The 15957-nt window shown below is 35.3% G+C and overlaps 1 long non-coding RNA gene across 1 annotated transcript in view; it reads left to right on the top strand.

The window, feature by feature from the left end:
• Positions 1-15605, top strand: part of LOC140604469 (uncharacterized) — a 124049-nt gene extending 108444 nt beyond the window's left edge. The window contains exon 5 of the long non-coding RNA XR_012007334.1: positions 15074-15605. This is a non-coding gene — a long non-coding RNA (uncharacterized lncRNA). The remainder of the gene's footprint in view (positions 1-15073) is intronic.
• Positions 15606-15957: the final 352 nt, after the last annotated feature.

Genomic DNA, 15957 nt, shown 5'->3' with positions numbered 1-15957 from the left:
TTTATAAAAGCTCTTTTCATTAAGACAATTCTCATGTGTTACCTTTTCATTATTGTGTTTTCTTCAAATATGAATATTTACATACTCCTTATTCGGTGTGGTTCTTATGTGTGGGATTTTTTTAAAAAGTTGAATACTTGCTAATAAATGAAATGAGAAGAAAATCTGAAAAAAATGTTATGGGGAAAATTAAAAAGAGATAAACAATATCAGTAAGAAAAAGAGTTGCTTAGCTAAAATTTAAAATACATACAAAAATCAAGAAACTAGAAAACAAAAAAGGAACTAGGTAATTTTAAAAATTAGGCAAGGTGAGGAAACAAAAAAACAAATGAAAAAATATTGTGATAAAATTATGTGTGATTCAGGGCAGCTGGGTGATTCAGTTGGGTAAGTGTCTGCCTTCAGCTCAAGTCATGATCCGAGGGTCCTAAAATGAAGTCCTGCATCTAGCTCCCTGCTCTGACAAGAGCCTGCTTCTCCCTCCCCCTCTGCCTGCTGCTCCCCCTGCTTGTGCTCTTTCTTTCTCTCTCTCTCAAATAAATAAATAAAATCTTTAAAGAAAAAATAAATTAATGTGACTCAAGAGGAGGAATTAACAGAAAAATGTTGCCCTCACCCCTTCCAAATATTATGTGGTCCCTCTGTAGCCATTAGAACGAATTCTTTTTTCCAAATATGGAGTGATATTGTTAACAGCACACCATGGGCATATCCTACTTTCATGTTTAGATGGTGTATTTAGATCTTTGCTGCTTCTCAACAACACTAGGAGCATACCAAGATGAAGGATCTAAAATCAGAAGCCTGGATTCAAATGCTGCCAACTGGGAAAATTAAACTTTGGACAGATTCGTTGAAGCTACTAAAACCATAGTAGAAAAAAAAAAAAGTAGGAAAAAAAAAAAACCATAGTAGTAGAGACACTTAATTTGGGAATCATAATCCTAGCACTTGGAAGGCCAATGTAAAAAATTAACTCAAAAATGCAAAGGACCTAATAAAATCAAGAGAATCTAGAGAAACAAAAGGTAAAAAGCTGGCAAACATATTGCCAGATTTCAGGAGTTATAAAGTGAAAGTAGACAAGATGGTATGATATAGGGATGAGGATATCCCTCCTATATCCTACATATGGGACAATGGAACACAATGGAATAGAGAGTCTAGAAATCGACCCTCTCATATAGGGAAGTTTGATTTAGCACAACACCATGGCAATTTGGTGAGAGTGAATGGCGATTTTAATAAGTGAGCTAGGTTAACTGGATATCTGTATGGTTAAAAAAACCACCCTGAAACACGAATCCCAATGCCTTCCACAGAATTTAATTCAAGATATATTATGAACCTAGAGGTAAAAAGAAAACAAAAAAGTTTCCAGATGGAAACAGGGGCAATATTTCCATGATCTTCGGTAGGAAAAAAATTTTCCCCCAAAACCGTATTATAAAAAATTTCAAATATGCAATGAAATTGAAAGTTTACCATAAATGCCTATATACAGATGCCCTAAATTGTACGATTAACCATTTACCCTATTAGTTTTATCATATTAAATTATATAAACTTTTTCTGAGGAAGAAATCCTAGGTTCTCCTAAGAACAAATCCCATAATTACTCCTTTCTTTTCACCCCATGATATAATAGTTATAGACTAACTAACTATATGTGTGTGTGTGTGGATGTGTGTGTGTGTAACCATTATGACCACAAATTATAATATTGGTCAAATGTTTTTAAGATGCATTAGGATTTTTATTATTTTTAGATGGTAATCCACTAGAGATGGAAAAACAATTATATTTTAAATTCATTTTAATTTGATAGGCAGGCATGATATGCCGGGCAAAACCCAGACCTACTGTGGATAGGTCTTTAGTCACGGGAGGGGGTGTAGGGGTAGTCCTAGGATGAAGTGTCAGGGGTTTAGTAGCCTGGGCCCCTGGAAGGTGAATTTGGCAAGTATTTCTCATTTTTTCTCTCCCCACTCAGGTGGGACCATTGGCTAGAGTGGGCTGTGGCTTGGTTTTTCCGTTCATTCAAGTGGAAGTCTAGAGACACCTGGGACTGGGTGTTCCCTTTGTCCCAGGTCCGTTAGGTTGTGATGAAAACCCAGAGGGATAAATAGATGCAGGCTCTAGTTAACTAGTTTCTCCTGAGGGCAAGCCTGGGTAGTGCTGCATGGCCTTGGCATGTTTCAAAAGATTCATTTTCCTGGTTGAACTCCAGGAGAGAAAGCCCACGCAAGTCCAGAGGCCCTCCTCCCTCCCTCAGATGGCTGAGCCTCTGGAGTTTTGAGCCTCCCAACAGTTTCTCACTTAAGATTTGCATCTCCCTCCCTGGACACTGTTTCCTGCAGAAGTTCCTGCTCCTTGGGTTTCCTGCTGGTCAGTTAACCATTCTCTGTGTCTCCTGTTTTGTTCTCTCCACAAATGGGGAGGCTCTTGACCCTGTGCCTCACTTCTCTGCGGTTCTAAGAACCATTGATTTTTCAGTTCAGCATTTTACATGTTATTAGCACAGACTGGCAATGTCCAAAGTCCTTACATGCTGGACTGGAAACTGGAAGTTTCTACACTTTGCTTCTTTTAACAAACAATATAATATAGAGTGACCTCCATAGCTGTATATAGAGATATTTTTCTTTCATTTTGAAGACTACATGGTAATGATTGTTTTCCTTTACATTAATTATGCATTTTATAAATGCATTGAATTCCCTATTGATAGACATTTGGGTTTCTTGTCTTTGCTAGTAAGAACAGTATCATGATGAACAGTCTGTGCACGTGATATTTTATGGTTTGACCAGTGTATCTTGAGGACAGAGTTTGTAAAGTGGGATTCTGGATCAAAGGATCAATAAATCATTTATTTTGCTGGATATTGCCAAATTCCTCTGCTTAGGGATTGCATTATCTTGCAACCCTACCACATCTTTGGAGGACGCCTGTTTTGCCATAGCTTTATTCAATTGTGTGCTTTGTGAAATATACAAATTTTTGCTAATCTTATAGGTGATAATAGACTCAGGGTGTTTAAATTTACATTTTTTCTTACTTTAGCAAGGTTAACCATTTTATTACAAATGTCATGGGCATTTGAATTTATTTTGAATGTGTGTTGTGCATGTACTGTATTTACCTCCTGCCCACTTGGGTCAGCATATTTTTCTGTTGATGTTCTAGTTGGAGGAGCTCTTTCTATATTAGGGATATTAACCTTTTCAGTGATATAACTTACAAATAGATAAGGCTTTGAAACAGCGATTTTATTTAAGTAGCAGCCTGGAATGTGATATCTACTGTCTATTTTTCTGTCTCTGTGCTTTCCAAGTTTTGAAAACAGGGCAAAAATAGGAATTATTGTGGAAAAATGATATGCTTATTTCCATTTATTAATAGGCATTTTTCTCCTAACTCTCATTCTTTATGTCACGGATTTTATTTCCCATGAAGAAGGAAATTTAGACTATAATTTTCTTTAAATATTTCTATTAAATTTTCCACTAACCAAGAATTCATAGCTAGAATCATAATTATATTTCTGAGCGTGGGAGATGCTTTCCCATTTTTTTTAAAAGCCAACCGCCTTGCTTGACATTAGTAATTGTGGCCCAGAGAGATCACTTAGATGCTCCACGGCCCCAAACTGGGTAGCAGTTCATTTATCCCTGCAGGTATTCTGTTGGGGTGTGTGGGCTCAGTACCAGGAGCAATAGCAGCGATGTGCTAGGTGATGGGAAGACAGCAGTGCAAGAAAACAGAAAACTATATATTTTCTTCTCTCGTTTTACTTAAAATCTAGTGGGAAAGTAGGGCATTCAGGTATATGAAATGGCATCCCTGGGCTCCCATCACCGACTCTGCTTGAGTTGATCTTAAAAGTGAGAGGAATGTGGTGATAGATCCTGCAAGATGTGACAACAGTATGTTCGTTCAGACTTGGGAGTTCTATCCCATCTTAGTACAATATGAAGCTAAATAGTTTTCAATTAAATGTTGCTGTTACCATCATCATTACTTCAACCACTACTAAAAATACTGAGTGTTAGGCAGTCACTTTAATTTCATTAGTCTTTTGTCTATAATTTTCAGATTACTTTTGTAAGAATTCCTTAGAAGATCACTGTGGGGAAGGTGATTATTTGCACCCTAACAAAGGACAGGGAAATTTACAGAGAAGTTAAGCAAATGTTTCCACTTAAAAACAGATAAGACAGTAGATTTTTTTTTTTGAAATTTCAATTATGATATGTTCAGGGATAGTATTTTTCTTAAACCTGGGAACATTTACAGCATATGTTGCAAACAATAACACAAACTTCTTTGTCCTTGAAATAATTCATTTAGTGTAGTCCTAGAGAAGAGAATATCAGATGTGACAATCTTGTTCTATTTACTCATGCATTTTAATTAGTTTTTGACATGTGCCCTACCAAAAAAGATACCTTATAGTAAATGAGCAATGAAAAACTATATTTGATACAGATAAATTTCTTATTTGTTGGGATAGTGAATCAGACTGCTTAAAGCAATCTGATAGCAAGTTTAGTGTTTCCTAACAAGTCTTTCTTTTTTCTCTTCTTAATAAGAAACATATTCTGTTGTTCTGGAAGAGTGTTTCTTAAAAGAACTAGGAAATGAGCATTGCTCTTAATAAGTTTAATTTAAAAATATGTAATCCAACATTTAAAAATATGATACTCATTTAATTTCTATTTTTTCCAAATATACATATGATCCCTTTGTTAGCTCTGGGATTGGATTTAGTAAAAAGACAGGCTGGCAGATTTAGCTGTACATTCCAATTTGGCAAACATAATGTTGTAGGTTTTAATAAAAATTGATTTTTAATTGAAATGAGTTTTTCCACATTTCTGTTTTAGAAGATAATCTAAAAAAAATTTAAGTAACTATAGTTTTTCTTCTGTCTCTCATTGTCTTTCCTCCATTCTTCTCCTCTTCCTTTCTTCAGGGAATTTTTATCTCTATTCATGTTCTAACTTCATCCAAATTTATGCCTGGAGCTCAGACCTCTGCCATGATTCTAGATAGCTATATTTAATTTCCCATCAGACTTCCCCAAATAAATGTGACCAAGAAATTTCAAATATGACATATACAACATTAAATGTAGAATTTTCTGTCAAAACATCTTTCCTACTCTATTTCTGTTACTCATCTGGTCAACTAATATGCAATGGACTCTTTCACATATTAACAATTTGTTAATTTTTTCCTCCAATTTGTTTCTTAAGTCTTGTTCATTAAATCTCATTCTTATTGCTATAATACAGGACTACATTTGGTTATTTATAACTAGGAAATGTGTTTTGTGTCTTTAAACCTCTTCCTGTTACTAAAGCATTTTTCCCCTAAATTAGAAGCCTTACACCTTATTATTATTATTCTGTGCATAAATCTTGTGATTTTTCCATAGTGCACAAAATGAAGGATAAACTCTCTTCATAACATTCAAGAAACTTCACACTTTGGCCCCCATCTCATCTCAATCTTAGCCTCCCTCATATGTTCCTTATATATTAACATTGCCTGAGTACAACTGGGGGTAGTGTGGGCTTGGCTTTTCCCATGTTGTGTCTCCTATTGGAGTATCTTGTCATTTATGACTCTTCTTTCAGGACACAGTTGTATTGATAAAGGTGTCTCTATGAAGGTATCTGAGACACCATCTCCATCCTCAAGGCAAAACTAGGACATGTCCTACTTCAAGCACTCATATACTTGTCATGCTTTATCCTGTGTATGGACTCTCATTTGCTAAACTGTGAACATTTTGAGTACCTGGTCATTTTGGCATCTCTAGCACAATGCTCATCTCCTAATAGGATTGATTGTTGCCCAAATGAAGAGAACCTGGTTGAAAGTCAAGACACTTCTTTCTTGGCACATGGCCATATTCATCTCTCTGCTTCTTTGAGCCTCAGCGTATGCTGCTGTCAGACAGGGACATTTGATTAGATTGCAATACTCTTTTTACAAAAAAAAAAAAAAATAGCTGACAATAGCTGCTCAGTTTCTTTGATCTTTGAAAATATTTCTATTCTACACAGATTTTTTTAAAATCATAATTATTTACTAATGAATAGATGGACCAGCTGAGGGAAATATTAACACCTCTTTCTCATTTGGAAATATTTGGCTTTTATTTATGAATATGACACAGTTTACAGAACAGTACACAAGCTTAGCATTGTAAGTGAAGCTAAAATTTTCCTATTTTAACACTTCCACTTGTTATTGAAATTTGGGACAGACCACTTGGCAATATTTAATGTATTCTGTATCTTTAAGCAAGCTCAGATTATTTTCCAAATATGACTTTATTACTCTTACAATATTGCTATGGAATATCAACAGATTGGCTGAACCTATTACAGAACGTATGCTATGAGAATTGTTAAGAGATTGGAGCAAGCAATACCTAGGTTTTACGAGATCATGTGAGTACATGTAAGTACTAGTATAGAGTTATATAGCATGAAGTTTTGTCCTTAAAAACATCAAATCTATGCAATATATGCTATGTAGTATAGATGCACATTTTCTTCCTTTATTCTTCTCCTTCAAAAATATTTTCAGGGTATCTAGGTTGCTCAGTTGGTTAAGTGTCTGCCTTTGCTCAGGTTATGATCTCAGGGTCTTTAAATCAGCCCTGCTTCAGGCTCCCTGTTCAGTGGGGGGTGTCTGCTTCTTCCTCTCCCGCTGCCCCCACCCCTCTTGTTTATGCTCTTTTTCTCAAATATATAAATAAAATCTTAAAAAAAAAGTTTTCAAATGTGCAAAATAATTTACAGGTGGTTATTTGAAGTAACTATATTTACATTGATATTATATAGTAGCTATGTACTGCTTGTCCTTAAAAGGTAAATTATTTTATTTTATAATTACCTTAATTAGATGGCAGACAGTTCCTAGAATTTTACTAGGTGACTTTTGTACATAAAATTGCAATATATTGAAATTATTGCATAAATAAATGTCAGAATGTATAAATTGTTCATTTATTCATTCCATATTCAAAATATGTTTTGTTTTGGGGAATAATAATTTTTCTCAATTTTGTTGGTTTGTTATAAACTTTAATCCTAGTGACAGTGTTGAAATAAATGAAATGTCTGTTTTAATGACTGAAAATGACTTCTAAGGAATTTTTGGATAGAATTGTCCATTGATTTCACCGGGAGAATGTTTTTGTAGTAAGTAGAACAGTTTTAATGAAAAGTGTTTAGGGTGTATGTGAGGGGCCACGTAATTTTTTTGATGCTTATTTTTTTGCAGTGATGATAAAATTATATTTTGAAGTAAACATTTTCATATGATCTGTTATTTATATATGTGTCAAGGATACAGATTATGTTCAGTCTTTGACTTCATTTTGAAAAGACAGGCCTTTTTTATTAAAAAAATAAAAGGATGGAAAAGCTATTTTCTGGATGTTCTTATAATAATTTTTTGATGCAAAATTTGAGAAATGAATACATAGACAAAAAACAAAAAAACAAGTCTGAAAAATTACCGAGAAGGATTGTAAATGAGAGATTATTGTCTCCCTAGAGAATTAAGAGAAAAATTTTCCCTTCTTCATGGAAAAGAATTTCTCAAAATATACAAATAGATAAAAGGAAATGAGAACTTTAATTTAAAAGTTGAGAAAACCAGGTAAATCAATATTCCTATGGATAATCATGATCGTTCATGGATTGAACACAGAGGGGAATAATTTGAAATTTATTGAGATTCTTTCTACACTCGAAATAAGACATATCCGCCCACTATACCCTAAGAAAAAGTGCTAAGATGGTTTGTCATGATCCAAATACTATGTAGGTTTATAAGCCCATGTTAACTAGGGGGAAACATTTCATGAGCTGTGTGGTCTAAAGTGGATTGAGGTTCCCCAAAGCTTGAAGATTATTTATAAGCAATCAAGGAAGATATTTAGGAATGCTTAGGACAGTGATGTGGAACAGACTGACTATTATTTATTTTTCCCTCAATTTTTATTTGAAATCTTTCAAAGATGGAGAAGAAGAAAGACCAGTGCAACCAACACCTATATTCCCCCAACTAGATTTAAGAAGTGCTAACATTTTCCTACATTTTTTTTATGTCTCACTTTCTCAATTTTCAAATCTCTCACATTACCTGCCCCCACAGTGTATTGCCCTATTCCCAACAAGGATCCATATTTCATTTGGTTGCTACAAATTTTAACTCTAGAAGCAAACCAAACCCATGTTTGTTTGTTTTTTTCCTTAAAGATTTATTTATTTCAGAGAGAGAGAGATATCACAAGTTGGGGGAGAGTTTTGGGAGGACAGAAGGAGAGAAAAATTTAAGCAGGTTATGCTCAGCATGGAACCTGGGGCTGGATCTCTCAACCTGTAGATCATGACCTGAGCCTAAATCAAGAATTGGACCCTTAAACAGCTGAGCCACCCAGATACCCTGCAAACCCATGCTTTAAAAAAAAAAATTTTTAATAGCATTGATTTTTTTAAGAGTCCAGTTTTCTTATAACTTATAACAAATACTGGATATATTTGCTTGTTTGTTCATTTTTGTCGTTCCTTTATCCCCTAAATTTCCTGCAAACTGGAAGTTAGTTATACAGACTTGAATAGAGTCAGGCATACCTTGGGCAAGAAAAATTTACAAATGTTGTTGTCTTGTATCTGCAGGCCCAGTGAGAATTCCTGCATGCTAACCTGTTTCCTTTCACATAACCCCATTAGTCTTTAAGCTATTACTTGCTTCTTGGCACCACAGGATGGCCCAAGTTGACCTGCTCCAGACCTAGATTCTTTTTATACAAGAGGAATGAAAGTACATATTTATGAATAAGAGGGCAAATTTTGATTAAAATGAAATCCTCTTCAGCAAATATACATTCATTTCTTTCTTTCTCCCTTTCTTTCTTTTCCCTGGGGCAAAGTATACTTTCCTGCCCCTGTTACTTTGTAGCTAGCCATGTGATTCGTTGGGTCAGTGGAGTATGAGCAGCTATGCAAGCAGAAGCTTTAAATGTATTCATATGGTGCATCTTGACTATTGTGATCCATTGATTTATAATGAGTATATGCCTTGGATAGGTTGTAGTTAAAGGAAAATGGGGCATACATATCTACATATATAGAGCAGAACTATATGTAATTCACAGCCTAGGGCTGAACTGAGATAATCAACAACTTAGAATAGCCACAGCTAATGTACATAGACAATGCAGAATGCATTTTATTTTTATGAAAAACAAATGAGAAAATACAATGTTAAATTTTGCAATCTTTTCTGAAGCAGTATATTTGTTATAATTCCTCACCAATGCATAGAGCAGGGCCTTTGCATCAGTAATTGGGCTGCGTATTGCCAAATTTCTATCCATACGGGAAAATAATCATGTTTTTACTCTAACCAACAATGTAAGAGTGTTTGTGTTTCCACTCATTTTGCCAACAAAAGGTATCATCAGATTTTTGTATTTTAGTCAAGTAAGGAAAAATTCTATGTAGCTTAGTGTGCATTTTTGTTCTAAATGTGAACATATTTAATGTGTTTAAGGGTCTTGTATATACACCTTCTAGACTATCTGCTCATACATTTATTTTTAACAAGTTTTTTTACTTCTTGATTTTAAATATTTATCTGTATTTTAAGGATGTTAATACTTTGTCATTTATGTAAGTTGCAAATGCCTTTATTTCAGTTTGCCTTCCCAAATTGTGTGTGTGTGTGTGTGTGAAGCAGTTTAATGTATTTTGATAAATCACACTTCTAGATTAGATAGAAAGATATTACTACCGTGTTACAAAGAAATTTAGCTACATAAATTTCTGGTGCTTATATGGTTAATTTGTAACACAACACACACACATATACACACACTTAAAATAATAATACATGAGGAAAGAAGCCTCTACTAGTGAAAATAAGCAGAGCCAACAAAGAACTGAATTATTCCTCGATGACTTTGGATACTGAAATATTCATTGTGAAATAGAAAATAAGTATTATGTCTAAGTAAATAATATATTAAATGAAAAGGAAGGCATGTGTGTTTTAAAAGATTCAAGCAGTCTTTAAAGCAAGAAATTATTTTTTAAGTTTTTATTTAAATTCCAGTTAGTTAACATACTATGTAATATTAGTTTCAGGTGTACATTGTAGTGATTCAACACTTCTATACATCACCCAGGGCTCATCACAATAAGTGCCCTCCCTAATCTCAATCATGTATTTAACCCATCATCCTTCCACCTCCCCTCTGATAACCATCAGTTGTCTATATTCCAATAATAGTAGAGGACTATTTTTTTATTTTTTATTTTTATTTTTTAAATATTTTATTTATTTATTCATGAGAGACACAGAGAGAGAAAGGCAGAGACACAGACAGAGGGAGAAGCAGGCTCCATGCAAGGAGCCCGATGTGGGACTCAATCCCCGGTCTCCAGGATCACGCCCTGGGATGAAGGCCACGCTAAACTGCTGAGCTACCAGGGCTGCCCCAGGACTTTAAAAGAAAAAAAAAAAAACAACTTATTTATTCATGAGAGACACAGAGAGAGAGACAGAGAGAGACAGAGAGGCAGAGACACAGGCAGAGGGAGAAGCAGGCTCCATGCAGGGAACCCGACGTGGGACTCTATCCCGGGTCTCCAGGATCAGGCCCTGGACTGAAGGCAGCGCTAAACCACTGGGCCACCCAGGCTGCCAATAGGAGGGGACTTTAAGAAAAAATTTTGACATTAAAATTTCAGGAGATGGATAAACAACAGTGTAAATCCATTGGAAAAAAATGATTGTTGTAGGGACGCTTGGGGAATTCAGCGGTTGAGCTCTGTCTTCAGCCCAGGGCAGCATCCTGGAGTCTTAGGATCAAGTCCCTCATCAGGCTCCCTGCATGGAGTCTGGTTCTCTCTCTGCCTATGTGCCTCTCTCTGTGTGTGTCTCTCATAAATAAATAAATTAATTAATTAAAAATGATTGTTGTAGCAAATAGATCACATGAAATTATTCAGTGGATCACGGGAGGAAAATTGGGTTGAAGATATGGCCAAATGTCCAAGATTCATAAGCATAAAATAAAGTATGTAATAACTGAACAAATAAAAGCTTTATTGAGCTTTTAGAAAAGAAAAAATGAGAATGAGAAAAAGCAAGTTCAAGAACAGTATACCTGAGAATATTCTAGAACTAATAAAAACTTGAATCCTTAGTTCAGGAAAAAAAATCTGAAGGGTTATGAAAACTAACACATACCTAAACACTCATTAGTGTAATTTCAGATCATAAATAGATAAATAAATCAGAGTGGCGAGGGAGAAAAGCTAGATTAAGAACTAGATTAATTGACAGCTACAGACAGCAGACTGTGCAGGGAGAGCAAATGAAGCCATGAGGAGATGGAATGTTACTAATACATTGTATTGACAAAGTATAAGCTTTGAAGCCAGCAAAATCATTTAAGAATATCTGTGAAGCAATATTCTTAAATAATATGTACAGTAAAATTTAGTATTATAGGGGCACCTGGGTGGCTCAGTCAGTTAAGCATCAGACTCCATTTCAGCTCAGGTCCTGATCTCAGAGTTGTGAGATAGTCTCCCTTGGGCTCTATGCTCAGTGGGGAATCTGTTTAAGATGCTCTCCCTCCCTCTCTTTCAGCCCTTCCCTGTCCTGCTCATGCTCTCTCTCCACCAAAAAACAGCTTAGTATTACATTTAGAATCCTAATTATTAAAATACCAACATTACTGCAAGAAGAAAAAAGAAGATTTCAAAGGGAAATGTAAAGTAAAAATATAAGGTAAAATGAAGAAAAATAATGGTGGGAAAACCTAAAAAGGGACTATATAAGATAACAGTATGTAAGTGAAATACATATTCAAAAAATCATTTAAGCAAGCGGTTTTTTTTTAATGTAAAGGGATTAGAAACAAAGTTAGAAATGATAATATTAAAAAAAACACATACATGGGGAAAAACAGTGCAGCCAAATAAATCACTTAGATTTATTTCAAAGATTAAAATGGCCTTATAAAATTACTAAAATAGAATGTGAACAGTATGAAAATAGGCATGTTTATTTACTTATTTTAAATATTTATTTATTTATTTGAGAGAGAGAGAGAACACAGAGGGAGAGAGAACAGAGAAGAAGAGGGAGAAGGAGAATAAGACTCCCTGCTGAGCAGGCAGCCAGATTCGGCTCAATCCCTGGACCCTGAGATCATGACCTGAGCCAAAGGCAGATGCTTAACTGCCTGACTCATGCAGGTGCCCACTAGTCACGTTCATTTAATATTTCTTAATTTGGTTACAAATGTTTCTTAATTTTTGATGCATTTTAAAATGATCTTGAAAGTATAACTCAGGTATTGTATTTTCTAAATGACATGTAAGAAAAAAATCTGTATTTACATATGCCTCTGTATGTGTATATGTATATTTAGTTTTTGGATTTTTCCTTTATATGTTATAAAGAAAATGATTTCCTTTGTTGTGTATATTTTAAATACTTAGAGATCACACTTTCGTTTTCCATGAACGTATCTAGCTATAGTTAAATTATTTGGGGGGATGTAGAAAAACATTAAAGCTATGAAAACATACATGTCTAGAAAATGAAGAGCTCTTTGACATTTTGCTCCTGGTTCCTTTATGGAAATTCTTTAGCAATATTCAAATAATATCCATTACTTTAGACACTGAAAATAGAATTTTGCTTTATAGAATTAACATATTTCTTTATATAATCAGGTATTATTTTTTTAAAAAATATAAAAAACCAAACTTCTCATGTTCTGAATTTCTCCTTAGAATTTAGATTTTAGAAAGAAAAGATTAATATTTACAAATATACATATTAACTTCTGTTGGAAGATTTGATAAAAATCCATTTTTTAAAAATTGCTAATAAAGTTAATGGTGGCTAACACACCCTTAGCCCTAGTATACTCCAAATGTTTTAAGATTCTTATATATATTAATTGATTTAATTTTCAAAACACTGTTACTATTTCACTTCTAGGTGAAAAGACAGTTCAGTGATTTAAAGTAATTAGGAACACGTGTTAGAGTTAATATTGAGCTGACAATTTAACAACATAACATGTGCTCCTTTTTTATTGCGCTAAACAAGTGTCAAAAAAATACACATTTTCCTACTCTGTAACTGGGCAGGAAAGAAGCATAAAGAAGAAAAAGAAAAGGATCAAGACTGAGGTGTCTGGGTGGCTCAGTAGATTAGGTGTTTGACTCTTGATTTAGGCTCAGGTCATGATCTCAAGGTCTTAGGAGCTGCACGCTCAGCGGGCAGTCTGCTTAGATGCTCTCTCTCCCTCTGCCCCTTCCCTCCCTGCTCATGCTCTCTCACTTTCTCTCTCTTTCAAATAAATCTTAAAAAAAAAATCTTAAAAAAAATCTTAAAAAAGGAAAGAAGGTAGGTAGGAAGGTGTATTTGAATATGAGTAAGACTTGACCTGTTTTTAAAATTCAGTGACAGGATCCAGAGGCTTAGAATAGAATAGAATCCTAGAATAATGCACAGAAGAAAATCTTTGAAGAATTGAAAAAATGCAGGTGTTTTGCTTGGTAGGAGGACTAAGGAGGAAAGGAGGTTAGAGATGCAGATATGTGTTGCTTAGGAATGAAGAGCAGCTGAAGGAAGGCTTACTTGAATATGCCCCTGTTTTCTTAAGGTAAATTTGAGTTACTGGGATTGATAGGAAGAAAACACATACTTGTTACATGAATGACAGCAAAGGAGTCAATAGCCAGGAGTCAATAACTGTGGGGTTTGCAAACTAATATTCACTAGGAGTGGGGAGAAAAGTTGAGATTAATTGGTGCAAAACTTGTTGGAGTGATTGGAGACATTTGGTATCATTATCACAGTACATTTTTCAGAGCTCAGAAGCCCAAAGCAGGCAAGATATAGGAGCAAGTAGACTTACCAGGGTCTAAAGACTGGCAGGATTGATGCAGAAGAGATAAGATAAAAGGCTTTACTTATTTAAAAGTCCCTGGTCAAAGAAATAGCAGTAATAAACTATGTAGGGCCAGAAAATGTAAAAATAATTTTCTTCTCTTATTTACTGCCAGAGAGTATTTAATAATAGAACAGTTTCATATTATCACACATCTGTATAAGACATTTTAAGAATATATATGTGATTACAGAAAATTTCTGGTGATTATAAAAACCAAACCAGTGAACTTAAGGAATAAACAGGACTATACCACTTTTTGGTTTCTGTAAGATGTGAACTGCATATGTTTATTGGTTTTGGCCAACCCAGTAAATATATTTAGCAGTTTTAGGATTTGGCATAGATTTAGGAAAAGTGTGGTGTGGCCTAAATGGAATGTAGACTAGAGTGGACCAGTTATTTTGGAGCATAGGAGCTGTGTAAGCAGCATCAAGCTGCCTCATCCAATCAAATTCCTTCCACCTGTCCTCCACCACTGAAAGTAGAAGCTCAAGTTTTACAATGGAAAGGGTTGACTAGGGATCCCTGGGTGGCGCAGCGGTTTGGTGCCTGCCTTTCACCCAGGGGGTGATCCCGGAGACCCGGGATCAAATCCCACGTCGGGCTCCTGGTGCATGGAGCCTGCTTCTCCCTCTGCCTATGTCTTTGTGTGTGACTATCATGAATAAAGGAAAGGGTTGAACTTTGCACATGGTTACCTAGAAAGTTAATTTTATTTTGAAGCAAAAATAAAAACTTTATTAAAGCTTGACTGAACTTTGTCTGAGACATGGTTTGCATCCATAGTATGGAGGAGAGTCGTGTGGTCTTTAAAAATCTCCCAATATTCTTTTCACAAATTCTATCTTCATTATTCTTACCATAGATTTTTTTTTATCAGCATTGTTAGAGTATGGGTCATTGGTATTAGAAAGGACAAAAGAGAATGAAATTAAAGCAGGTAAATACTCTAGCATAGTTAGTGAGAATTAAAATGTATATTTCTAAATAATAACAATAATAATAATGATGATGATGATGATGATGATGTATATTTCTGATCGTCTAACCCAGGCTGAATAGAGAAGCAAGTGATGGCCAACAAGCACATGAGAAAATGCTCTGCATCACTTGCCATCAGGGAAATACAAATCAAAACCACAATGAGATACCACCTCACGCCAGTGAGAATGGGGCAAATTAACAAGGCAGGAAACAACAAATGTTGGAGAGGATGCGGAGAAAAGGGAACCAACCCTCTTACACTGTTGGTGGGAATGTGAACTGGTGCAGCCACTCTGGAAAACTGTGTGGAGGTTCCTCAAAGAGTTAAAAATAGATCTGCCCTACGACCCAGCAATTGCACTGCTGGGGATTTACCCCAAAGATACAGATGCAATGAAACGCCGGGACACCTGCACCCCGATGTTTCTAGCAGGAATGTCCACAATAGCCAAACTGTGGAAGGAGCCTCGGTGTCCATCGAAAGATGAATGGATAAAGAAGATGTGGTCTCTGTATACAAAGGAATATTACTCACCCATTAGAAACGAGAAATACCCACCATTTGCTTCAACGTGGATGGAACTGGAAGGCATTATGCTGCGTGAAGTAAGTCAATCGGGGAATGACAAACATTATATGGTCTCATTCATTTGGGGAATATAAATAATAGTGAAAGGGAATATAAGGGAAGGGAGAAGAAATGTGTGGGAAATATCAGAAAGGGAGACAGAACATGAGAGATACCTAACTTGGGAAATGAACAAGGGTAGTGGAAGGGGAGGTGGGTGTGGGATTGGGGTGACTGGGTGATGGGCACTGAGGGGGGCACTTGGCGGGATGAGCACTGGGTGTTATGCTATATGTTGCCAAATTGAACTCCAATAAAAAAATTTAAAAAAGAGAAGCATGTGAATATTACAAAGAACTGATGAAAGGAGGGAAAGGCAGTGGTG

Source organism: Canis lupus, chromosome 15, assembly GCF_048164855.1.
Source record: "Canis lupus baileyi chromosome 15, mCanLup2.hap1, whole genome shotgun sequence".
NCBI lineage: Eukaryota > Metazoa > Chordata > Mammalia > Carnivora > Canidae > Canis > Canis lupus.
Note: the sequence above shows the minus strand (reverse complement) of the source record. Positions and strands in the feature narration are given on the sequence as shown.